Here is a 26,511-nt window from a genome sequence, read left to right as displayed (position 1 = left end):
TCTCAACTGTCCAGGTCCATCTGCAGAGTCTTTGCTTTCTCTACACTAACTGCCCCTCCACCTATTTTCATATCATCTGTACACTTGGCCACAAAGCCTTCAATCCCATATCCAAATCATTAATATACAATGTGAAGAGTAGCGGCCCCAGCACTGACCCTTGCGGAACAGTACTCGTCACTGGCAGCCAACGGGAAAAAGCACCCATTATTGCCACTCTTTGCCTTCTGCCATCCAGCCAACCTGCTATCCACGCTAATATCTGCCCTTTGATACCATGGGCTATCATCGTCCTTAGTAGCCTCACATATGGCAACTCATCAAAGGCTTTCTGAAAATCTAGGTGAACAACATCCACTGACTCTCCTTAGTCTGTCCTGCTATTTACTTCTTCAAATAATCTTCTCCTTACAAACGGCATCTTCTCCTTACAAACAGCCACTCCACTAACGTACACCCCTTGACTCTCTTGAATTTCAGGCAAGTTGCTGGTGTCTTCCAATGTGAAAACTGATGCAAAAAGTTATTAAATCCCTCTGGCATTTCTTTATTCCCCATTATCATTTCTCCTGTATAATTTTCCAGTGGTCCAACGACCAGTCTTGCCTTTTTCTTACTCGTTATATCAATGAAGAATCACTTGCTATCCTCTTTAATATAATTGGCTGGATTATCTTCGTATTTAATCTTGTGTGTGTCCCCCCACCTCTACCTCACCTCCTTGACTTTTTAGTTACCTTATGGTGTTCTTTAAAAGTCTTCCAATCCTCTTGCTTCCCATATTATAACTGAAATTATAAGTTGTGCTTTGGTGCATTCAGCTACATCCATAAGTACACATCCATGATTGTGTACTTCCATACCAAAACAAATGACAGTAAACGTCAGTTTAACGGACCCCTTTATAATGGATTTTGGTTGCAGCGGACCAACTGACCGATGGCTGCTCCGGCTCCCACTGTCTCCCCGGCTGCTCAAAGCCCTGGCTGCCCCAACGTTGATCCCGGCTCACGCCGCCTCCCTGGCTGGTCTTTCTGTCGCCACCGCCGACCCACATATGTTCCTCGGCCGCTTTCAGGCAGTGCCTGCTGCCGCCACCGCCGACCTTTGAATGCACTCCAGCTGCCCGCTGCCATTGACGACGCAGATCCTCGCTTCTCTCCCGGCCGCCAGCAGATCAGGGCCGTCAACTTACCGGGATTCCAGGCCCAGTTCCCCACCGAGAGTCTGATAAGGGTCTTGATCCAAAACGTTGCATAGCCACGTTCTCCCGTGAGTTACTCCAACACATTGTATCCTTTTGTGTATTAACCAGCAACTGCAGATGGATGTTTCTACTAATTATACCATGATAATACCCTACTCGATTACAGCGGACAATCAGCAATAACGTCCCCACTCCCTATGGTCCGTTACAACGAGGGTTTATTGTACCTGCTTATCCAAGTTCCATTCTTTAACAGTACAGGAACCGAGGTACACGGCAGGCTATACAAGGGGCAAGAGTGCATTGTGTGGCCTATTAAATATATGAAATTAATGCTAATGTAGTACGGTATTATTTGGGCTAAAAGCCCTGTCGCTGCGCTGTACATCTTTGTGACTCTTTACAATACTTTAAAACAATTTACCCGAAGGAGCAGGATTAAATAGACAATCATTGCGAAATTAATTATTGCTGCCATTGTTTATAATCCCCCAGCCCCGAACATCCCGGTCCAATGTGGTAACTGGACTGGCGCCGTTGGTTTACCAGTTGGAGCCACAATGGACTCTCTGATCTGGACAGCGCGCAGCGATGTGAAACCCAGCTCTATAAATGTGAGCAGTGAATGCGCTCAGTACCGCTGATCCGCAGCAGCGTTGGGTCGCAGGACAAGAAGCCAGCCGACTCACCCGGACTGACCGACCATGCAGTGGGGCATTATCATCCTAATCAGCGGCTCCTTGCTGCTGTCTCTGCAGCTTTTCGAGGCGGGATTCGGTAACATTTTTTAAAATGTTTTCCTTTGAACTTTGCCGAAAATAATTGAATTAGGTTTAAAGATGTAGATTGTAATAATTGTTGATTTGGACAGAAATAAAGTTATTGTTACTCCTGTTGCCAAGAACATTTGAGGAAAACAATTTTGGTGTATACCGAGTGTACTCAACTATTACATTTCAGAGAGAAATTAGACACATGTGAGGGTAGGTTGTGAAAATGACAGATCGATCTTCCGATTTGAGAGGTTGATGGAGTAGACGCACTAAGCGAGTGCTCCGGTAAACTTTACATTTTCACAACATTCCGCCCTCTTAACTTTTACACCAGAACTAAGTCAGCTTTTTTCCTCGTCTGACATTTCTTTGGAGTAAGTGTGGCCGTCTCTCTAAATGGCTTCGAAGGGTACAAGGTGGAGCAAAAAGGAGGGCACTGACGTTAGCTTGGAGGCTATTACCACGCGGCTCAAGCAACACTGAGAGGCACTAGCCATCGAGTTTAGAACTTCGTTTGGTCGGCTCGACTCAAAGTTAGACCAAATGAAGCTCACAGTGGAGGACCATGATCAACGTGTCTCAGCCCTGGAACTTTCTGTAGAGGACCTTAACCAGCAAGTCGTCGACCTTGAGAACATTTGTTCCACTCTGAGTGGTGACAATACTAAGCTAAAGTCTAGTGGCTGACTTGGAGGGCCAAAGTCGGCGACAAAACATACGCATCCTCGGTCTACCAGAATCCACTGAAAGCGGACGGCCCACTGAGTTTTTCTCTGGTTTGCTGTGAGAGGTTTTCGGGAGCGAGACGTTGACTTTTCCTCCAGAAGTCGACAGAGACCATCGCTCTCTAAACGCTAAATGGGCCCCCGGCCAGAGACCGTGGCCAGGCATTCTCTGCCTGCATCGGTACCAGACAAAGGATCTCCTCATCAGAGAGGCACGGCAGAGAGGGAAACTCGAATTTCGTGGCAATCCAATTCGGATTGTGGAGGATTACAGCCCTGAAGTTCAGAGCCAGTGGGCAGAGTACAGAGACGTCATGGCAGAACTTTACAAACTGGGACTAAAGCCAGACTAAAGACTATATCCAGCTCGACTCCGTCTCACGTTGTCCGGTGGAGCCAGAAAGTGGATTATCTCAGCCCAGGAGGCGCAGAAATACATCGACAGCCTCCCTAGGTCATCTAAACCCTCATAAAAATTCTGTTTAGGGACTTTGAACCCACTGGATGAGAGGTAACACTGCATAGTTCTACCTACTGGCACAAAATGCAGCATGTCACCTAATGTCTGTGGTTTGTTTACAAGGCTGAACGTGCTTATTCATCTGGGGGCGCTGCTTATTTACTAAGATACTTATACAAAATGGCTACAGCCAAATATCACTATATGTGCACTGTAAATTAGAAATGATTTCCAGCTGGATTTTTGTGTGCTGTTACCACATGTGGCCTGGCCCTATATCTGTGTGCTGGTACATTCTAACTTCAGCTCTTTAAAAGCTTTTATGGGCCAGTAAGTAACTTTCAAGCTGCAATCATGATTTTAAGGACATGATAACCCATGTGAGTTTTCAGTTACATATAACCATTCAGTTCACTATTGACACAGTTCAGTGTTTGTAGATGACATGTGCATGTACCTTTAACATAGTGACCTCACCACTACTAACCACTCCCCACATCACAAGTATAATTACAACCTTCCCACCCATTGATCCCTCTCTCTAGTTCCGGTGACAGACCACGAACAGCTAGGGCAGCAACGTATGTGTATCATGAATAAACAGCAGTAAAGACACAGTGTGTTATGACTCCTCTTTACATGGTATCACAATCGTACCTTTGCGCCTCCCGTCTGTTGGGTTTTATTTACTTTTGACCCAGTTCCCCATTGTGTTTTTTTTGTATCTCCCGTGCCATGGCTACTTCTTGCCACAAACCCGATATGCTTGTCTTCGACTCAGACATTGTCCATCGGTGGGGTGTCTTTAGACGTGACTTTGAACACTACGTCATGATCGCCCATCCTGCTGCCACCCCTGCGACACAGGCTTCTCTGCTTCTCAACCTGGCTGGTCCCAATGCCCTGGAACGGTCTGAGTCGTTCGTCTATGGTGCAGGTGAAGATGCTCGGGACCCGGTATGTCTTATGGCTAAGTTTACCGCAATGTGCGACATCCTCACTAACTGCATTCTAGAGCGTTTTAAAATGTTCACCCAACGTCAGATCCCTGGAGTCAATCGATAACTATATCGCCGCGTTGTGGCACCTGGCTAGGTGTTGCCGCCTGGACGCGCTGACCCCCGATCAACTGACCTGGGACATTCTAGTGTACGGCCTTCAGGATGAAAAACTAAGGGCTGAACTTCTGTGGAAGCACGACCTGTCTTTGGACGAGGCTCTGCCCGCCTCCCGCATGGCTGAGGCTGTCGCCTCGCCGGTGTCGTCTGCCGATCATGACATTAACTTTATCAGTGTTGCTGACCGCCGGCAGTACGCTGGCCCGCAACGGCAACGGGGTTCCCCTGCACCCGGGGGTAGCAGCCCACAGCGTTGCCCCAACTGCAACTTTGCCTCCCATCAGTTGTGGTTCTGATTAGCAGATAGCTCTGCACTCTTTCTTTCATGACAAACTTGTATATTATCTTTAGTCATTTTATAAAAGCTTGTTATAATACCAGGAATTATGTTTTAAAATCCAGCCTTGCACTGGGAAAAACGTGTAACTTTTGCAGGAAATTAAACCATTTCTCTGCCGCTTGCCGCTCCCGTGGGAAGCCAGTTCCTGCTCCACGGCGAATGTTAAACAACCTTGCTCAAGCTGATAGCGCGCTTGGTTCACAGTACCAGCCTGACGAACTCCCTTTGTCTGATATAAGTTCCTCCCAGGGGGAGACCAGCATATTTTCACTGTTGGATGCACCTGCACTGATAACGGACCCTTCGGTTCGCGTTACTGTCAACGGCTCGACCTTCACCGCCAAATTCGACACGGGGGCCGTGGCCAATGTAATGTCAACAAGCCTCTTCAGGAAGATAAGGACTGATGAGAAAGTTACTCCCGACAACTCCCTGTTGCATACCTACGGGGAAGGCGTGCTCGTTCCGGTGGGGAGGGCAACCCTGCACTGCAAGGTACTGCAGGCCTCTCGGCTCCTCACTTTTTATCTACTGGATACGAACAACATCACCCTGTTGGGCGCCCGGGCGTGCCAGGACCTCGGCTTGGTCTCTTTCCACCGTGATATCCACCAGGTGCGGACCCTTATGGACCCCCTGCGCGAATACCCTGACCGCTTTGACGACAAGCTGGGCAAGCTGTCCTGCAGCTACAAGATCGTTGTCAACCTTGGTGTTGAACCTGTGATCCGTCCACCACACCGCATCTCCTTCGCCATGAAGGACAAGGTGGAATCAATGCTGCTCAACATGGTTACCATGGGCATCCTGAAGGAGGTGAGCGAACCCACCCGGTGGGTCTCCACCATGGTTGTTGCTGCAAAAAAGGACAAAAGTGAAATTTGTATTTGCATCAACCCCAAAGACCTGAACCTTGCCAACAGACGCCCACACTACCCCATGAGAACAGTGGAGGACATCGCTGCACAGGTTGGCCCGGCCACTGTCTTCTCGGTTCTCGATGCCAAGAGCTCCTTCTGGCAGATACCGCTGGACGAGCGGTCCTCCTACCTGACGACCTTCAGCACACCCTTCGGCAGGTTCCGATTCCTCTGCATGCCATTCGGGATCAACTCTGCCAGCGAGGTCTTCCAACGGATGATGGAGCAGCTGTTCGCCGGTCTGCCATGAGCCATCATCGTTGACGACATCCTGGTCTACGGTAAGGACGTTGCAGAGCATGACCTCCACCTCCGTCAAGTCCTGGACCGGGCCCGTGAAATCAACCTCAAACTCAACTCAAAGAAGTGCCGTTTCCGCGTCCCGGAGTTCACCTATGTGGCCATGTCTTTACTGCATCGGGGCTGAAGCCTGACCCGCAGAAGACGGCTGCGGTCTCCGGGATGTCTTCGCCCACCGACGTGCCCAGCATGCAGCGTTTCCTGGGCATGGTTAATTACCTGGGGAAGTTCATCCCCGACCTCAGCGAGCTGAGCGCGCCCCTGAGGGAGTTGATCAAGAAGGACACTGCCTGGGCCTGGTTCCCACATCACCAGAAAGCTTTTGACGTTCTGAAGTCCAGGCTGGCCAGTACCCCCACTCTCCAATTCTTCGATCTGCAGCGTCCCATTGTTCTTACCTGCGACGCCTCCAAGTTCGGTCTTGGTGCTGCTTGCCTGCAGCTCCACGATGGCCTGCAGCTGCCTGTTTCCTACGCGTCCCGCACCATGACCCCTGCCGAGCAGCGCTACGCTCAGATAGAGAAGGAGCTGCTTGCTGTGGTGTTTGCCTGCTCCAAGTTCAAGGACTATATTCTGGGCAACAGCTTCACGATCGAGACCGACCACCAGCCGCTGGTCTCTATCCTCAACAAACCGATCCACGTTGCTTCATCCCGTTTGCAGCGCATGATGCTGCAGCTCCAGCGTTTTACGTTCAGAATTGTATATCGCAAGGGCAAGAACATGTTCGTGGCAGACACGCTGTCCCGCGCACCGCTAACGTCCACTGATCGCCATCCATATGAATCGTCTGACCTGATGGTGCTTAACGTTAGCATTGTACCTTCCCAGCAGATGCAGTCCCTGGTCAGCAACACTGCCAAGGATCCTGCCCTGCAGCAGCTTGCCGACGTCATCCGGCAGGGCTGGCCAGACCGCTGTTCATCCTTGCCGGCTGGTGTCGTCCCCTACTTCCTGGTCCGTGACGAGCTCGTGCTGCACGACGGCGTGGTGATGAAAGGACACAAGGTCATTGTGCCCGCTGCGCTGCAGGTCCAATACTTTCAGACCGCCCACTGCGGTCATCCTGGGGCCGAGGCCACTCTGTCTCAGGCCCAGAGCCAGTTCTACTGGCCTGGCATGGCACAAGACATCCGGGAGAGGGTCTCCGCCTGCTCTATCTGCAATAGCCTCGCTCCCCATCAGCAACGGCAGTCGCTTCTGCTACAGCCTGCCCCCGAGCTGCCCTGGATGGCCGTCGCCACTGACACTTCCTGGTCCTTGTTGACTCGTAATCCAGCTGGTTCGAGATTGACCAGCTGCACTCCCTCACCTCTTCGGCCGTTATCGGGAAGCTGCGCCGCCACTTCGCAACCTTTGGCTCCCCGGCAAGTCTTCAATCAGACAACGGCAGCCAGTTCTCAAGTGCCGAATTTCAGGGTTTCGCTGCCAGCTGGAACTTCCAACACTATACCAGCAGCCCAGAGTACCCGCAAAGCAACGGCTTGGCAGAGCGCGCTGTCCGCAGTGCTAAGCAATTGCTGGAACACTGTAGACTGTCCCATTCTGACTTTTACCTGGCCCTCCTCAACCTTCGAAACATCTCCCGCGACCCTGCCTTGGGCTGGCCAGCACAGCGGCTGATGTCTCGCACTACGAGACCTCCGATCCCAGTGACCCAGCGGTCCCTCGTGCCCTCTGTTCTCCAGCCCGCTACCGTCCAGGAGCGCATTGCCCTCAAGCAAGAAATCCAAAAGCGCTCCCACGACAAGTCCTGCCGTCCCCTCCCACGTCTGTTCCCTGGCCAAGTCGTCCGGATGTAGTCCCCCTCCGGTCACTCCACGCTTGCCATCGTCGTCGGTGATGCTGGTTCGCCGGGGTCCTATCTAGTCGACCATGACGGTACCATTTACCGCCGGTCCCGCCAACATCTGCGGCTTGTCAACGAGCCCCCACCACCGCCTGCCGACCCCTTTGCCCCCCCCCGCTGTCTGCCACGTTGCCTGCCCCTCCACACATGCCTCGGTCCCTGCCTTCTCAGCTCTATCAGCCCCGCTCTCCAACAGCCAGTCCTCCCTCGCCTGCCCGTCTTCCCGCTGCTGCGACTGCTTCCCCTCCTCCGTCTCCGTCCCCTCCTTCTCCTCCCGGGTCCCCGGTTCGCTCACCCGCTCCTGCTCCTACTCCTGTTCTTCCTGCAGAGGGGGGAGATGGCGAGCTGCGTACCCGGTCCGGGCGGGTGGTCAAGCCGCCTGTCCGTTATGGTGATTTTGCTTAACTGTTTGCTTACCTGCTCGTAGCGTATGAGACGTGGTCGCCCTGTCACTACTGTATTGCTTTTCATTTCCAAGGGGAAGGATGTAGATGACATGTGCATGTACCTTTAACATAGTGACCTCACCACTACTAACCACTCCCCACATCACAAGTATAATTACAACCTTCCCACCCATTGATCCCTCTCTCTAGTTCCGGTGACAGACCACGAACAACTAGGGCAGCAACGTACGTGTATCATGAATAAACAGTAGTAAAGACACCGTGTGTTATGACTCCTCTTTACAGTGTTTGCACTGTTCAGTTATTCCAAAGTTGATATTCAGTCTTCATAGCCATATTTTTTTGGGGGAGGCTATTTAATAAGCCAAAATGTTATTATAGAGGTGCTTAATTGTATTTTTTAGTACATAATACTGGAGAAATAGTTTAACGTTAGACAGGAAGATTCAATTTGTAAAATGTTTGGTTGGAAGAGCTTGCTGCTTCTTTCTATAGCGGCTTTCTTGGGTGGGGAGGGGGGTTATGTCACTGCCAGTAACATTTTAGCAATTTATATAAACAGACCATTACACACTAGTTATTTTCAACCTGCATTGACCCGTTGTTCCATTTTCAGCCGGCCATTTGGTTCATTGTATTTACATTACAACTTAATGTTTTTCTTTATTATGCATGGATAGACACATAAAGCTAGTGAGCTGGAATGTCAAAAGAAGAAAGGTTTTTTCGCATCTTAAACAACTCAAAACAGAAATAGCTTTCATGCAAGAAACTCGTATCCGTTGCTCAGACAATGGGCGTGTCTTGTCAGGTTGGGTGGGGCAGGGGTTCCACTCTTCCTTTCAGGCTAAAGCCAGAGGAGTTTCAATCCTTATCAGCCAGAACATTTCCTTTGAGCCACATAATGTGATCTCTGACAGATTAGGTCGACATGTAATTGTGACTGGAAAATTATACAATACACTGGTAATATTTGTCAACGTGTATGCCCCTAATGTAGATGATGTAGGTTTTATCGAGCGATTATTTTCATTACTTACAGACCTGAACACATACTCTCTTGTACTTGGTGGTGATTTCAATTGTCATTTACATCCTCTATTAGACCGATCCTCTACTAACCCTAGTACAATAAGTAAATCAGCTTTTTTCATCCAAACCTTTCTCTCCCATTACGGTGTCTGTGATGTGTGGCGCTCTTTACATCCACAAGATAAGGAATACTCATCTTTCTCATATGTCCATCATACGTATTCTAGAATTTACTATTTCTTTCTTGACAACCAACTTGTACCCCTGGTTCATTCCTGTGACTATGAGAGTATTATCATTTCTGACCATGCCCCTATTGCTCTGGCCTTGTCCCTTCCAGACCTCCCTCAAAAGAGTAGGCAGTGGCGATTAAATTCAACTTTGCTCTCGGATAATAAGTTTGTAGAGTTTATGGAAAGAGAGATAGCCTTTTTTCTTTCCATTAATATATCCCCTGAAATCTCTAGCCTGATCGTATGGGATGCCCTTAAGGCTTACCTTAGGGGGTATATCACTGCTCAAATGAAGCAGAAATCCAATAAAGAGCGTTTAGATCTTGCTCATCAATTGGAGAAATTGACAAGCAATATGCGCAAACTCAAAATCCAACTCTTAAAAGACGATTGAAACTCAAAACCAAATTTGACCTACTCACTACTCACTCAATTGAACACATACTTAACAAAAACAAAGCCATGTTTTATACATATGGAAATAAAACTGACAAATTACTTACAAATCAACTTAAACGTGCTAAAGCGAGAGAATATTTCTAAAATTCGCATGTTTAATGGCCAGTTCACTTCGGATCACTTGCAAATTAATGACAATTTCAGAGACTTTTATTCCCAGCTTTATACTTCAAAATCTCAACCGGATCATAAGGTAATGCATGACTGTCTGAGCAGTCTAAATATTCCCAAACTCTCATTAGATTCTAGGGAAAGATTGGATGAACATGTATCACAGGCAGAAATAGCTTCAGCCATTTGCACAATTCAATCAGGCAAATGTCCGGGCCCTGACGGCTTCCCGGCAGAGTTTTTTAAAAAGTTCTCTCTATTCCTTTCCCCACAGTTGTGTTCCGTTCTATCTGAATCCTATAGACAACTTCTCTTCCTCCATCCTTTGCCGAAGCCTGTATTACTCTTATCGCCAAAAAAGGTAAAGATCCAACCGAATGCGCCTCCTACAGACCCATCTCCCTTCTAATCACGTATGCAAACATTTTAGCTAAGGTTCTAGCTCGTAGACTAGAAAATGTCCTCCCTACTGTTATATCTGAGGACCAAACCGGCTTTGTTAAGAGCAGACATTCCTTCTTTAACATACGTCGATTAGATATTAGATATTGTCTACTCTGCTTCTGAGGATGTCCCTGAGTGTGTTGTATCTATTAATGCAGAAAAAGCATTTGACCGCGTTGAGTGGGTCTCTCTATGGGCTCTTCTGGACAAATTTGGTTTTGGAACGAACTTTAATGGATCAGGTTACTATACTCTCATCCCACAGCCTCAGTTCGGACTAATTCCCAGTTGTCGAAGCCGCTTGACTTGCATTGTGGAACCCGCCAGGGGTGTCCTCTAAGCCCCATGCTTTTTGACTTGGCCATCGAACCACTTGCCATGGCCTTTCGCAGCTGTGAGGACATTGCCGGTATTTGGAGGGGCAGTACACAGCATAAGGTCTCACAATATGCTGCCGACCTTTTGCTTTTGGTCTCAAACCCAAGCACCTCTCTGCATTCTGCTATGTCACTGCTCAATAATTTTGGTCAATTTTCAGCTTATAAGATAAATCTTGGAAAAACCGAACTGTTTCCCATTATCTATGAAGTACAACCCTCAGATCTTACCAACTTGCCATTCAAAATTGAAACAAAACCAGCTCTCATACTTTGTCATTTCAGTTACGAGGAATTACAAAGGCTCTTTTCAAAGAGAATTTTATCATTCTGTTAAACCAGATTAAACAGACGCTAACACAGTGGTCACCCCTGTCAATGTCACTTTTCGGTCGGATAAATTCAATCAAAATGTCCATTTTACCAAGTTTTTGGACCTTTTTCAGTCCTTACCGGTTTTTATCTCCACGTCCTTCTTTGACCAGCTTGACTCAGTTCTTTCCTCCTATATATGGAGAGCTAAGCGGCCTCATCTTAATAAGACCCACCTTCAAAAAACCAAGGCAGCTGGTGGCCTGGCTCTCCCAAACTTTCGCTTTTATTATTGGGCTGCTAACCTGCGCTGTCTTGCATTTTGGTCTTTCTTTCACAGCCAGCCCGATTGCCCTGACTGGGTAGCCATGGAATTACACACAGATAATAATATGTCCATATCTGCACTACTTGGTTCCTCACTTCCACTCCCCTCAATTAAATCTGTAAAAAACCCAATGGTTAAACACTCTTAGAGGATATGGGTTCAATTCAGGAAATGTTTTGGGTTGCATAACTTTTCTCTACTGAGCCCTATTGCATCAAACCACCTTTTTAAACCATCAACTCAGGACCCGGGCTTTAAAGAATGGCATAGGAAGGGTATTGTGCGCTTCAAGGACGTGCTTATGGGTAACACTGTAGCATCATTTGAACAATTAAGCAACAAATTACATCTTCCAAAGTCAGATTTTTTCCGATACCTGCAAACAAGACATTATGTGTTCTATAAATTGCCCAGCTCTTTTATACCGACAGACACGACCCTTGTTGATACAGTTTTTTCTTTAAACCCATCTCAGAATAGACTTGTCTCAGCTTTACATGGCAGGATGTTGGATCTAAGGTGCGCCCCCATGGATAAGCTCAAGGCAGCATGGGAGGAAGACTTGGGCTCCTCTCTCTCGGAAGATACATGGAGTTCCATTCTTAAACTGGTTAATTCCACCTCTCTATGTGCTCGTCACTGTCTGATTCAATTCAAAGTGGTACATAGGGCCCATATTTCAAAAGCCAAATTATCTACTTTTTACCCTGAGGTTAGTCCATTCCGTGTTAAATGTAAAATTTCTGAAGCCTCTCTTATCCATATGTATTGGTCATGCCCCAGCCTTAACAAGTTCTGGCTAGAGGTCTTTCATACATTATCCCAGGTGTTAAACATCAAATTGGAACCAAAGCCTCTAATTGCTCTTTTTGGGGTCACTGGTGAGGAGGTTAGATTAACTGTAGATAAACACTGCACTATATCTTTTGCTTCTCTTCTGGCTCGGCGAACAATCCTGCTCAGGTGGACGGAACCTACCCTGCCCACTCAAACACAATGGCTGACAGATATTATGTCCTGCCTAAAGCTTGAGAAAATCAGGTGCTCACTTCTACATTCAAATGGAAGGTTTCAGAAAGCGTGGTGACCTTTTTTAAATGCATTCCAGAATTTGTAAATGCTTGATCATCAAGTACAGTTTAACAGCTTAACATTCTACCCATTCATTTATCGTGGATTATTGTTGTGACAGGCTGATATATGCATATGTTCACTGGCAGTGACTTGGGAGGGAATATTTTTGGTATCTCGTTTTTCTTTTATTGTTGTTGTCTTGTTATATGTTGTCATAAGTTGTTTTTTATCTACCCCTTTCGTACACTCTGTCTGAAACAAATGGACAGCTTTGCATTTGGTTATGTCCTGAAAACTAAATAAAAAAGATTTTAATTTAAAAAAGGAAAATGACAGATTAAAGTAGGCGAAAATTAAGGAAATGTAGAATAGTACAATGAAGATCTGAGGAAGTCTCGACCCGAAACGTTATCCATTCCTTCTCGCTGGAGATGCTGCTTGACCCGCTGAGTTACTCCAGCATTTTGTGTCTATCTTCGGTATGAACCAGCATTTGCAGTTCCTCCCTGCACATTGCATTCGATTTCTATATTGGTACTCAAACTTTCATTTATCAGTAAAAGATTTTCATTGAGATGTCTTCATCGAACGCGTACCAACTCGGGTTTCTGAGTTATAAAGAAATTGTAAAGACATTCAAGAGAGCATCTTGCATTTTTCTAGAAGGGGCCAGTTTTAAAATTATTTCTATCCAGACAGGTGTTAAATTTACATCTGGTAGCTGCCAGGGCGACAAAAGTCGGCATAAGTAACACCAAGAACGAATAATACGTTGTTGTCGGAATATTATTTCGTATTCGCGGATTTTTCCTAGTTTCCTTTAGTTTCAGAGATAGACCATTCTGCGAAACCGAGTCCGCGCAACCAGCGATCCCCGCACATTAACACCAGCCACGCACATTAAACCTCCAAACCTGTATGACTTGAGTGGGGGAGGAACACGGAGCACCCGGGGAAAACCTACACAGTCACGGGAAGACGTGCAGACCAGCAGTTGAACCAGAGTCTGTAGGCAACAACTATACCACTGCGCCACTGTACTGTCCGACTTGTTACACTCGACTTGCTGTACAGCTATTTCAACAGCACAATAGGAAAAGAAAAAAAGAGAAAGAGTTCCTATCCATGTTCTACAGAGATGCATCCTGACCTGCTGAGTTAGTCCAGCACATTGCGTCGTTTCAACTTCAAACTAGGCCTTCGATGTCCCTGACCTGCACCAGTGAGATTTTCCTCTCAGCCGTCGCTTTGTCCACTCTACCACTACCCCCTCCATCACCGGCTTCTCCTCCCCCGGAGTCGCCGACATTTTCCACATGATGAAATGGCAGCTGGTGAGAATGGAGGGAGCCCCACGGTGACAGAGCGGGTCCTGTCGGTGGCGACGGCCTGAAGAAATTGCTGCTGGCCAGTGCGGGGTCCAATTGGGAACAATTTTGGTGAACCCCAGGTTCCCAACCAAGGCCTGTCAGTCCTGTTATTCAGTATATATTATGAAATTGTACACAATGGTGCTATGGATTATACACTGTCTTAATCTCTCCTGCTCTAGCCTGACTGTCAGTTCCTCAGCTGCTAATTACCATTAAACTGCATTATGTGATTGGACACAATGCCCTTGGAGACAGCGGCTGATTGAACGGGGGGGAGACCGATTTGTTGACTAGACTGGATTTTTAAGGGAAGCTGGTCGGTGATTGGTCACAACGCCCCTCGGACACTGTGCCTGATTGGCCGCCGAGTGACCAGCACATTATGTGATTTGACACAATACCCTTGGAGACAGCAGCTGATTGGACGGGAGGAGGCCAATTTGTTGATTGGATGGGAATTTTAAGGGAAGCTGATCAATGATTGGGCACAATCCCCTTAGAGACAGCGGTTGATTGGCCACCAAATAATTGGGCACAAAAAATTGATAAATTAGAAAACAAAAAAAATCGGAATACCGATTTAAATCTGATATAAGGTACATAGGGTGGGTATCGATTAATTCTAGACAACAGATTTTTTTAAAATCATCTAACCCCATTAATTCACAGGGTGTATAATGATGTGTTCTACAGTATGAAGTGTACAGCAAAACTTGCACTTCCAGAGTGGTCTATCATGTTGTTTCTTCAACAGACCATTGATTTATTTTAAGAGCAAAGCATAAAGTGCTGGGGAACTCAGCAGGTTAGGCTGGATCAATGGAGAGTCCGAAGAAGGGTCTCGACCCAAAACGTCACCTATTCCTTCTCTCCAGTGATCCCTAATTGATGGGTACAAATTACTAAATAACATGGGTGGACAAAAATGCTGGAGAAACTCGGCTGGTGCGATGCTGCCTCACCCGCTGAGTTTCTCCAGAATTTTTGTCTACCTTCGATTGTTCCAGCATATGCATTTCCTTCTTAAAATAACGTTGGTGAATGACTACCTGCACAGAAGCCCGTGCTCGCGGTCCGGAGCCCTTAATGACAGTAAGTTTAAAGAAATTCTGCCGTGAATTATATTCAAAGGAATGTGGCGTCATTAATACTTGGTCAAAACACAACTATATTGACTGAGGAATGCAGATCGATGTATTGGTGACTCATTGTATAACTACATGTTAACTACTGCTGTTAACAAGCGCTAATAGTGGCAGTTAACAAATAGTTTTCATCTGTTGAATCAAGTGATAAACGACTCCAATCTCTCTGCAGTATTCATTAAACCCGAGCTGGAAATTGAAAAGTACGGGAACGCCGTCCCTCTGCGTACCCCCTATTTCCATCACTGGTGCCAGTGACAGTATTGAGAGTTAACCGCGGGGCTGTGTTGTTGTCGGTGAGGAATTTCACCTACTGGGGTCGCTGCTGAGGGGATAGAGTGTGTTGCACACCAGTCTAGTGCGGGGCCCCCTTAGGCGCGGGGCCCAATTGGGAACAATTGGCTCATTTGGCTAAAGGCCGGCCCTGCATTTGGGAGTTGCTCTCCAGCGCTTCCCTTGTTCTCACTCATTTTCCCAGTGTTGCGCCGACAGTAACCAAAATTAGAAGTGCAGCTAGCTTGGGCGATGGTTTTATATCTGTGAAGTGGACAGAAATCACCAACCTCCTGTTGCTAAATTTGTCTTTCTCACTTTTATTGAACCCTCAGATAATGGTTAAACTCACCCATCCGCCCACTTCTCTCAGCCAGCTGGGTCCCGACCAAACAGCTGCAAAGCATCCAAATCCCTTTGCGTTGCGAGCCCAAGCTTGGTTTCACTCACCTGATTCTCATACAGTTGCAATCTAAAATTCCCCTTCAAAGTAGAGTTGCCAAGGAAATGTTTTCAAGAAGAATCTGTAGTTTTTCCGTTTAGATCGCTCTGAAATGATTCGATGAACATGGCTGCAATAACACATGTAATTTAGGAAAGCTGAGTGGCTGTTGAAAACTATGTATGCAAATTCACCTGCTAGATAAATCCGGGAGTATCTGTACATTGATTGTACACTGAGTAAAAGTGACAACCATTTTATCAATTTAATTTCAGGCAATACTTTTACCAATCATCTTGGAATAGTTTGTATTTCAATTGTTTCTTGGCATTGTGAACTGTGTTTGTTAACAATTTTGTAGTTTCACAGACGTTGTAGTTACATGCTTTGTATTTTTTAGCGCCAGTTATTTCCTGCAAAAAACCAAAGGTTAGAGGGCCCTGCAAAGGCAGGCATATTCGCTACTACTACAACAAAGCCACACGGAAATGTGAACAGTTTATATACAGTGGCTGCAAAGGAAATGCAAACAACTACAAGGTTTTAGCACATTGCAGGTATCATTGTCAAACCGGATAAAAGTAAGTATCTAATGTAACATTTTTGTTTCTGTTGAATCAACAAAGTATTTCCCACAACAATATGTTCATCTTGGGTAAAATAAGGGAATGCATGAAGAAGGAGATAATTCTTGCATTGTGGAACAATGTCAAATTGAGTCTGAATGGCCGACAGAAAAGAACAAAACATTAAATTCCAGCTATCCCATGGCAATATTATTTTACATTTAATGCTGCTCCAAGATTTTATCAAGTGTATCATTTTCGCTGTTTTAATTGAAAAATATTTAATAGCATCCTGTCATACATAGAATCATACAGCATGGAAACAGGACCTTCGGCCCGACATGTCCATGCTGACCCAGCTGCCCGGTCCTATCCCTTAAACGTTCATGCCCATATACCTGTCCAAATGTCTTTTAAATGCACTCATTATAGTCATTAGTCCGGCATCAACAACCTCCTTTCCATATAACCACCCACCAGGTTCCTATTAAATCTTCCCCTCTTACCTTATGCCTATGTCATCTAGCTCTTTATACTCCCACTCCAGGTAAAAGACTCTGTGTATTTACCACATCTATTCCAATTACGATTAGTACATCTCAACAACATCACTCATTAGCCTTCTGCGTTCCAGGGAATAAAGTCGGAGGCTCTCCGCATAGCTCAGGCCCTCAGTCCTGGAAAAATCCTCAAAAATGTTCACTTCATTGTTTCCAGCTGAACAGCATCCTTCCTATTGCAGGGTGACCAAACCAAACACAACACTACAAATGTGACATCACCAACATCTTGAACAACAGTGCATAATATTCTAATTTCAATGCTCAATATCCTGACTGATCAAGGCCAGTGTACCGAAAACCTTTTTGACCACCCTATCTGCTTGTGATGACACGTTTAGGGAAGTATGTATCTGCACTCCCAGATTCCTCTGCCCCTCAACTCTACCCTGGGCACTACCATTCACTGTGAGGGTCTTTCCCAGGTTTGAATTCCTCAAATACAACACCTCACACTTTCTGCATTAAACTCTATCAACCATTCCTCAGCCCACTTGCCCAGCTGTTCTAGACCCTGCTGTAATTTTTGATAACCATCAGTGCTATCGACGATACCACCCACTCTAGAGTCACGTGAAAACTTAATGATCATGCCCTGCACAAACTCACACAACTTGTTAATATAAACCACAAACAGCATAGGGCTCCGCACCAATATCTGAGGCACACCACTAGTCACAGGCCGCCAGCCTGAAAAGCAACCCTCCACCATCATGCTCTGCTTCTTTTCATGAAGTGAATTCTCTATCCTGTCAGCTTGCTCTCCTTGGATCCCATGCAATCTAGAACATCCTATCATGCAGAATCTTTACAAATTCCACCCTATCGAAGCCCTTAGCACTATGACTGTCACTGTCGACACTTGGTATATTAAAATCTCACACTGTTACAACCCTATATTCTTGCAGCTGTCTCTGATCTCCCTACATTTTCCCTCCTCTAATTCCCATTGACTATTTGGGTGAGGGAGAGAAGGGGCTGTACTACAATAACCATTAAAGTGATCAACCCCTTCTTAGTTTGCAGTTCCATCCAGAGAGCCTCAATGGACAAATCCCTAACTATCTCTATAGCTCTCACAGTCCCCGTGGCTCTGTGGTCAGCATCAGAGCCAGTCACGGTGTCACGCTGTCACTGTTTTCTGAAAGGCCATCGTCCCCCAACAGTATCCAAAACAATACACTTGTTACTGAGGGGAATGGCCACAGGGGGATCCTGGACTCTCTGCCTATCCTCATTGCCTTTCCTGGTGGTCACTCCGCTACCTGGCGCCTGCACCTTGGGTATAAGCACCTCACTAAATCTCCTATATCTGATGATTTGAGCATCATGGTTGCTTCTGACTGGCTCTAACTGCAGCTCTGACTGCTTGATGCAACTGGATACACTTAATCACAGGTGGAATCACCAGAGATTCTGGAATTTCACCTCATCTCCCTCATCTTGCCGGAGGAGTATAAACAGCCCTAACCGCAATCCTGACTGCAAAATGTAAAAGATGAATGTGAGAAACACCTTACGATATTTTACATTTCCATTGTTTAGCCTCATGACTGAAGACACTCAGTCACAGCCTCCCTCACAATGGCCATTCTGCCAGAGCTTGCCTTCCTTTTTATTTACTTCCAGGGACTAGATCTGTCAGAAAAACACTGTTTTTGAAAAAATTCCCTTGCTCCTCTTTGCAAACCCACAATATCTTGCATTCGAATTTTATCTTTCCCTTCGCTCAGTTCATCAAATACAAACGTTTTATTTCCTTTGTAAATACTGATGCAAACTATTACGTTAAGACCTTACTTTGCCCTTTGGCCTCACCAGAGATTCTCCTTAGTGTGCCTTATTCTTTCTCCAGTTATTAGATTGTCCGTAATATATTAAGAAGACATATTTGGAATATGCATGAATCCTGTCACCATTATTTTGTGATTCCTCTTTGCCTTCCTGATTTATTTTTAAGCATCCCCTGCACTTTCTATACTCTTGATGAGCCTCCCCTGTTTTTAGTTCTCTACATATGACAAATGTTTCCTTTATTTCTCTTTATCCAACCATCTATCTACAAAATTCCTAGGTTCCCTGTGCATGATACTTTTGCCGTTCACAATTACACACACACGATGGCTTTGATTTTTGTCATTTCTCATTTGAATGCAAGCGTTTGTGCAAATGTAGACATATCAGCAACTAGATTCTCCCATTTTATCTTTGCTAGGTTCTATATTGTTTTAGTGAACATTGGCCATCCACTCCAATCTAACACCTTTCTTGCTAGTTTATTGCTATCTTTTTATATACTACTTTGAAATATACAGGAATCTGCTCACTATCTCAAACATGCTTCCCCACTGACAGTCCCTCCACTTGATTAGCTCAATTTCCCATGACAGTAATGTGTCTTCCCTCGGTAGTCTATCAACATACTATGTCAAAAAGCTCACCAGGACACAGGGCAAACATTCTGCCCTCTCTGAGATCTAAGACAATCTAAGTTAATATTTGGAACTTAAACATTTCATTGTGTTGCAATCCTACTGTTAACATATTGCAGTGACATCTGTCTCAAAATCTGTTCTTTGATATCCCATGGACTGTTAGATGGTTGGTAATATGTTCCTGGTAAAGTGGTGCCACCCTTTTTGTTTCAACTCATCTCTACCCATTTCAGCTCTTTTAAGGAGCCCTCTGTGATATCCTCCTGGAACACTAAGTAATGCACTTCTTATGTAAATGAAAAACACATACAGATAAAATGGAGAAATTGTAGACGTAAATCTTATTTACAAATATTTGGTGAAAAATGTGTACATGTTTCTTCTTAAATTATATTTTGTCAACCATTCACGATTATTTACCTTGACCTATTGTTTATAAGATGCATGTATTTCTATTCTTACGTTTTTATTTGACTATAATAATGTGTGTATTTATTTTACTTATTCCTTTCATTATTCTGCCTTGTATGAAAAGAACACGCATTTTAATGTCTAAAAGATGTAATTGTTTTTCAATGACAGTAGCCCATGTTCTGGAAATCTATGGTGTGACAGAAGGGACAAAGGGGACAACGTCAGGCTTAAAGAATGAACATCTGAGCCTATTAAAAAAGGAGAAGCTTTCCTAAGTTCTAAAATTATTGTCTTAAATTGTTATACTCTGTTGAAATTATTAGGGCAATAAATGAAGAAGTTTAGTATCTATGTGATTTTTGTCATCATTTTACAATAGGTTAAATCTGATCATTCTAGCTAAGCCTATGGTATAATAAATTACTATTAAAACACAGTACATGCTATAATACCAGGATAAACACTCAACCAAAAAAATCAAGCCCAAAGCCAAAACATTATCTAAACTTCTTATACACACCTATACTATAGGGCAATAACTAATTGCAGGTGCAATAATAAGCTGTGTACATGTTAACAATCGCATCAAAAATGATTGTGTAGATGCCAGTTTGTCTTTCGGGTTATCAAGTTACTCAATAAAGGAAACCACAGATAATGAATTTTCTCAAACAAATGTCTAACACTCTGTCTTACACTGATCCATCCATGCAACTTCTGCTGCCAAATCTACACATCTAAGCTTTTTCCTTTCATAAGCCTCATCCACTAACTTCTCTCAAGGCGCCATCGGTTCTATTAAATTCACTATCCACTGACTAACTGACCATGGCACTATATCTGGCCTCAAACTAGCACTAATATTTCCCGCAGAACCACTAGCTTTCCTCCCAAACCTACCTACATCTCTCAAAGATTGGCTCCCCTTAGCTGGCCCAACTCATACCCATCTGAAAACTTTCCTCCTCTACCTTTCTCTTCCTCACGGACAAAATGAATAACCATACTCTCAGTCCCATTGCATATTAAATTCACCTGTGTTCCCCTCCTCTCAATTGCTGCAGCTCAGTCAATTACACTTCAAGACCTGGTTATGCTGTCAAGTACAGGTGCACAACCTTTTATCCGGTGTTCCAGAAACCGAAAAGCTCCGAAAACCGGCCATTTTTTCCAGATGTCGTCTGCGCACCAAAGCTCGCGTTTGGCGCCAAACTTGACCCAAAACGACCCACGGTCAACCCAGGTCTGTACTACTGTAGCGGCTGCCTCCTCCCCGGAGACCGGGGAGACACTTAAACATCTGTAAATCATTGCTTAAATGTTAGTCAGTTAGTTTGGAGGGCTTTTATGTGAAGGGGGGTGAAGGGGTAAACTTTAATTCTTAGTCCCCTACCTGGTCGGAGAGGCGGGGAGCGGTCAATGCATTACCGGGTCGCCGTGCAGTAAGCTCCGCAGCGCTGTGGCCGGTGGGGCAGAGGGCGGCGCCGGTTGTAGCTCCGACCCCGGCAACTCTACCCCTGGCTGCGAGGCGCTCCAAATCCAGCGCAGCCCGCGGCCGGACGCCCCAGCTCCACGAATGTCGGGAGTCGGCAGCGTCGTGCGGCAAGCTCCGGAACGCTGTGGCCGCCGACACACAACATCGCGGAGCGTCGCTGGATTTGGAGCCGCGCAGCCAGGGGTAGAGTTGCCGGGGTCGGAGCTCCAACCGGCGCCGCCCGCGGCCGGACGGAGTCCCCAGCTCCGCGAGGTTGGGAGTCGCCGACCAGGTAGGGGACTAAGAATTAAAGTTTCCCCCTTCACCCCGACTCCACCACCACCACATAAAATCCCTCCAAACTAACTGACTAACATTTATGCAATGATTCTCCCGGTCTCCGGGGAGGAGGCAGCAGCTCCAGACTTTTCAAGCCGCCCGCGCTACCTACCTAATCTACGCTAAAAATCTTCCATTCTGAAATCCGAAAATGTCCGAAATCCGACAAGTGTCTGGTCCCAAGGCTTTCGGATAAAAGGTTGTGCACCTGTATACCGACCCGGAGAAAGACTAGACTTACATGCAGAAAAAATATGCCTCCATGTTGCCACCTGTGAACACGGGGACATGCAGGGTCCCCACCTACCCATTGTTTGAGGTTCTGCGCTGATGGTAGCACATAAATACCCCCTATAAGAAAACTTACATGACTTGCCACCATAAACCTTCGAAGGAAGTAGAGGCAATGATGTGCTTTCTTGGTCGTTGATTTAATATGGGTCCACTAGGCTCGAGAACATCCCTGTGATCTTTCTTACCTATCTTTGTGCCATCAGCAAATGCAGCAACTGTAACTTCGATAACATCATCCAAGTCATTTGTATAAATTGTAAAAAGAATGGAGGTCTCAGCATCAATCCCTGTGGCACACCAGATGTCTTCTTCCTCGTGTCCAGCCATCTTCTATATCATATCTTTCCGGTTGGTCAGTGACGGTTGACGGTTGGTGGTTGCAGAATTGGCTACTTCAGTCAGTCACTGTGTTACAGTTTCTGTCGTCAGCATTGTCCGGGATATGCCACGTGGAGGCTTCTGCAATGATCAATGATCAATGAATAACGGCATTTCGTTTGGACCTCCAGGGGTCCAAATGACAAATAAATTGATTCTGATTCTGATTCTGATTCTGATCCCACACCAGATGTGATATCCTGTCAACCAGAAATAGACCCATTGATTCTGCATCTCTCTGATATCCTCCCTTGCTTCCCAAGTTATTTTTCCAAGTAGTACTTTACTAAGTGCAAGATGTTAACGATCACCATCTGGAATGGACAAGCCAGCCACCTCTATGTTTGCATTGGGGCAGTTAGTGGCTGTGGTCAGCAATCCTAATGCATGAGGTTGGACTTCGCTAGATCCTACAAGTTCAAATCAATCCAAGGCAAATTCACACAGCTTCTGGCGCTGGCCTGAAATTGGAACATCCAGCAAGTATTACTGAGATAGGCATGATTGTAATACTTTGAAACCAACATTATTTGGCATAATTACACCCAACATTAATTTAACAACAACACACACAATAGGCAATAGGTGCAGGAGTAGGCCATCCGGCCCCTCAAGACAGCACTACCCTTCACTGTGATCATGGCTGATCATCCACAACCAGTACCCCATTTCTGTCTTCTTCACATATCCCCTGACTCCGCTATCTTTAAGAGCTCTATCTAACTCTCTTAAAACATCGAGAATTGGCCTCCATTGCCATCTGAGGCAGAGAATTCCACAGAATCACAACCCTCTGTGTGAAAAAGTTTTTCATTTCAAGTATGTCCTTCCTCAAATTAGGAGACCAAAACTGCACACAATACTCCAGGTGTGTTCTGACAAGGGCCCTGTCCAACTGCAGAAGGACCTCTTTGCTCCAATACTCAACTCCTCTTGTTATGAAGGCCAACATGCCATTACCTTTCTTCAATGCCTGCTGTATCTGCATGCTTACTTTCAGTGACTGATGTACAAGGACACCCAGATCTCATTGTACTTCTCTTTTTGTAACTTGACACCATTCAGTTAATAATCTGCCTTCCTGTTTTTGCTACCAAAGTGGATAACCTCACATTTATCCACATTAAACTGCATCTGCCATGCATCTGCCCATTCACCCAACCTGTCCAAGTCACCTTGCATCCTCATAGCATCCTCATCACAGTTCACATTGCCACCCAGCTTTGTATCATCTGCAAATTTCCTGATGTTACTTGTAATCCCTTAATTTAAATCATTAATATACTGTATATTATAAAGAGCTGTGGTCCCAGCACCGAGCCTTGCGGTACCCCACTAGTCACTGCCTGCTATTCTGAAAGGGACCCATTAATCCCTACTCTTTGGTTCCTTTCTGCCAACCAATTTTCTAACCATGTCAGTACTCTAGCCCCAATAACATGTGTTCTAATTTTGCCCACTAATCTCCTATGATGGACCTCATCAAAGGCTTACTGAAAGTGCAGGTACACTACATCCGCTGGCTCTCTCTTGTCCATCCTCAAAAAAATCCAGAAGATTAGTCAAGCATGATTTCCCCATCATAAATCCATGCTTACTCGAACCGATCCCCTTACTGTACCCCTACGCGGCCATACGATGCCCGTACACCTCAACATGATCATGAGGTCACGTAATTTGCGTGCCTAGGACACGTAAGTGGGACAGGCCCTTTGTTTGTCTCACCCATTACTCTCTAACTGAAAAAGGGTCTGGACCCGACACGACACCTATCCATTTTCTCAGAGATGCTGCTTGACTCGCTCAGTCACTACAGCAAGTGCATCTACCAGAGGAAAGTAACTGGCAGTCAGTGGGATTCAGTAAACTGGGGAGTGCACACGGTCTGCCCTCGCCCATTAATTAGGCAGGTTCAGGAGCCGGAGAAACTCGGGACCTCTGCGGCAGTCTCACTCACCACACACCGCCAGTCGGACTCTTTCCTGAGTTTCACCTCCTGAACTTGTTCCAAAAGTCACCTCATTTTCACCAGTGTCCTCTCCCCGTGGATCACGGATTAAAAGACTGAAATTCCCGCGGTGAAGAGTTACCCGTCCCGTGTAATTGGCGTAATAGTATTCAATGTTCACATTCGTGTCTCGGCGCTACCAAAGCACCCCATAGAATAATATACAACTACCTATTATTGAACACAAGAGGGCGCTGTTACTTTTTCTAATTAGTTTAATTAATTAGTGTGCAACTTTTTGCACTGACGAGTTATGAATTCCTTCTCAATGATATATTATCTAAATCTGTGCCAACTTTCAAGTAGATATCAGACAAGGGTCACAAAAGTTAAATTCTAGATACATTTTCGATGTTCAGCCCACGGCCTATGAGCGTATTCACTGCTCACATTTATATAGAGCGGGGCTTTGCACCGCTGCGCACAGTCCAGATCAGAGAGTCCGGTGTGGCTCCAACTGGTAAACCAATGGCACCAGTCCCATTACCACATTGGACCCGGACGTTCTGGGCTGGGGGATGCGGTTTTGGGTTTTAAACAATGGCAATAATAACTCATTTTGCAATTAATTTACTTTGTACTTTCGCTATTTTATCATGCTCATTCAGGTAAATTTTATAAGATATTGTAAAGAGTCCCAGTGTTACACAGTGTGGCTTTTCTCCCAAATAGCACCTTTCTACATCTATCTATCTATACTATTACTAAAACTCTCATCTTGACCACTTAGCTTTTTAAAAAAAAAATTGTGCAAAACAGGTATCCTTTATCGCTTGGATTTTTTCACCACCTTAACAGCCTGTCCCACTGCGGCGACCTAATTCATGAGTTTAGAAAAGTTTGCCCTCGACTCATACTCGCAGCCTGGTCGACACGAGGTCCTAGGAGGCAAAGCTCGTTGGGAATAAAAAGGTAAGTAAACCGACCTGTAATGTTAAATTCTCGCTAAACTTTATTAAAAGTTGTCTGGCTTCTTAAAAGTGCCTCCACTCTTTCCCCCCCCCCCCCCACTTCCCCTTTCACTCCCCTTCTCTCCCCTTCTCTCCCCTTCTCTCTATCCCCTCTCCTCCCCCTCTCTCCCCCCCTCTCTTCTCCCCCCTTTCCTCTCCATTCTCCCCCCCCCCCCCCCCCCCCCCCCACCCCACCCCCCCCCCCCCCCACCCCCCCCTCCTCCTCTCCCCCCCCCCCCCCCCCCCCCTGACTCCGTGCTCTCTAAATGACTTATGGTTGCTGTGCTAGCCATCTCTGTAAGATGCCGGCCTTTTTTTCTGGACCGAGAGAACTAACAGTAGTGATTGTCACGGCTGTGTATATTCCACCTGACGCCAATGTAAACAAGGCGCTCTCTCTCCTGCTGAACACCATTAACGAACAGCAGCGGGATCACCCCGAAGGTGTTCACATAATCGCAGGGGACTTTAATAAGGCCAACTTGAAGACTGTACTGCCGAAATTCTACCAACATGTCAAGTGTTCTACTAGAGGGGTGAACACGCTGGACCATGTCTACACCAATATCAAGCACGCGTATAGAGCCATCCCCCTCCCCCAACTCGGACAGTTAGATCATCTCTCCCTCCTGCTCTCTCCAGCCTACACCCCCCTCAGACGCAGTGCCAGGCCCACCATAAGGTCTGTTACAACCTGGCCTGAAAATGCACTCTCCAATCTACAGGACTGCTTTACACAGACAAACTGGGACATATTCGAACAACAGGATCTGGAAACTCTCACAGAATCGGTGCTGGACTATATCAAGTTCTGCATCGGAAATGTGACTGTAGACAAAAACATACGGGTTTTCCCAAACCAGAAACCCTGGATGTCCAGCCAGGTCCGCACACTCCTCAGAGCCCGCGATGCTGCCTTCAGGTCAGGTGACAGAGCTCTGTACAGGGCTGCTCGAGCCGATCTGAAAAGTGGTATTAAAAAAGCCAAGGCGGACCATAAGAGGAGCATAGAGTCCCACAATAATACACGGGAGGTATGGCGGGGCATACAAGACATTACCAACTACAGAGGCTGTGCCACAAAGTCAGAAGACCTGAGTGCGCCGCTGGCAGAAAAGCTAAATTGCTTCTTCTCCCGCTTTGAAACACCACAACAGCAGCACTCACCTGCTACAGCCCTGTTTCCACCCTCACCTAGCTCCTGTACTACTCCACTCACTGTCAGGGAACACGATGTCAGACGGGTGCTCCTGGCAGTGAACCCCAAGAAGGCTACCGGCCCAGATGGAGTCCCTGGTAAGGTGCTCAAAGCGTGCGCCCACCAGCTCACTGCCATCTTCACCAGAATTTTCAACCTCTCCCTGGCCCAGGCAGTTATTCCGTCCTGCCTA

The sequence above is a fragment of the Leucoraja erinacea genome, chromosome 2 (assembly GCF_028641065.1).
Source record: "Leucoraja erinacea ecotype New England chromosome 2, Leri_hhj_1, whole genome shotgun sequence".
NCBI classification, from domain to species: domain Eukaryota; kingdom Metazoa; phylum Chordata; class Chondrichthyes; order Rajiformes; family Rajidae; genus Leucoraja; species Leucoraja erinaceus.
The sequence above is the reverse complement of the archived record's forward strand: the minus strand, read 5'-3'. Positions refer to the sequence as shown.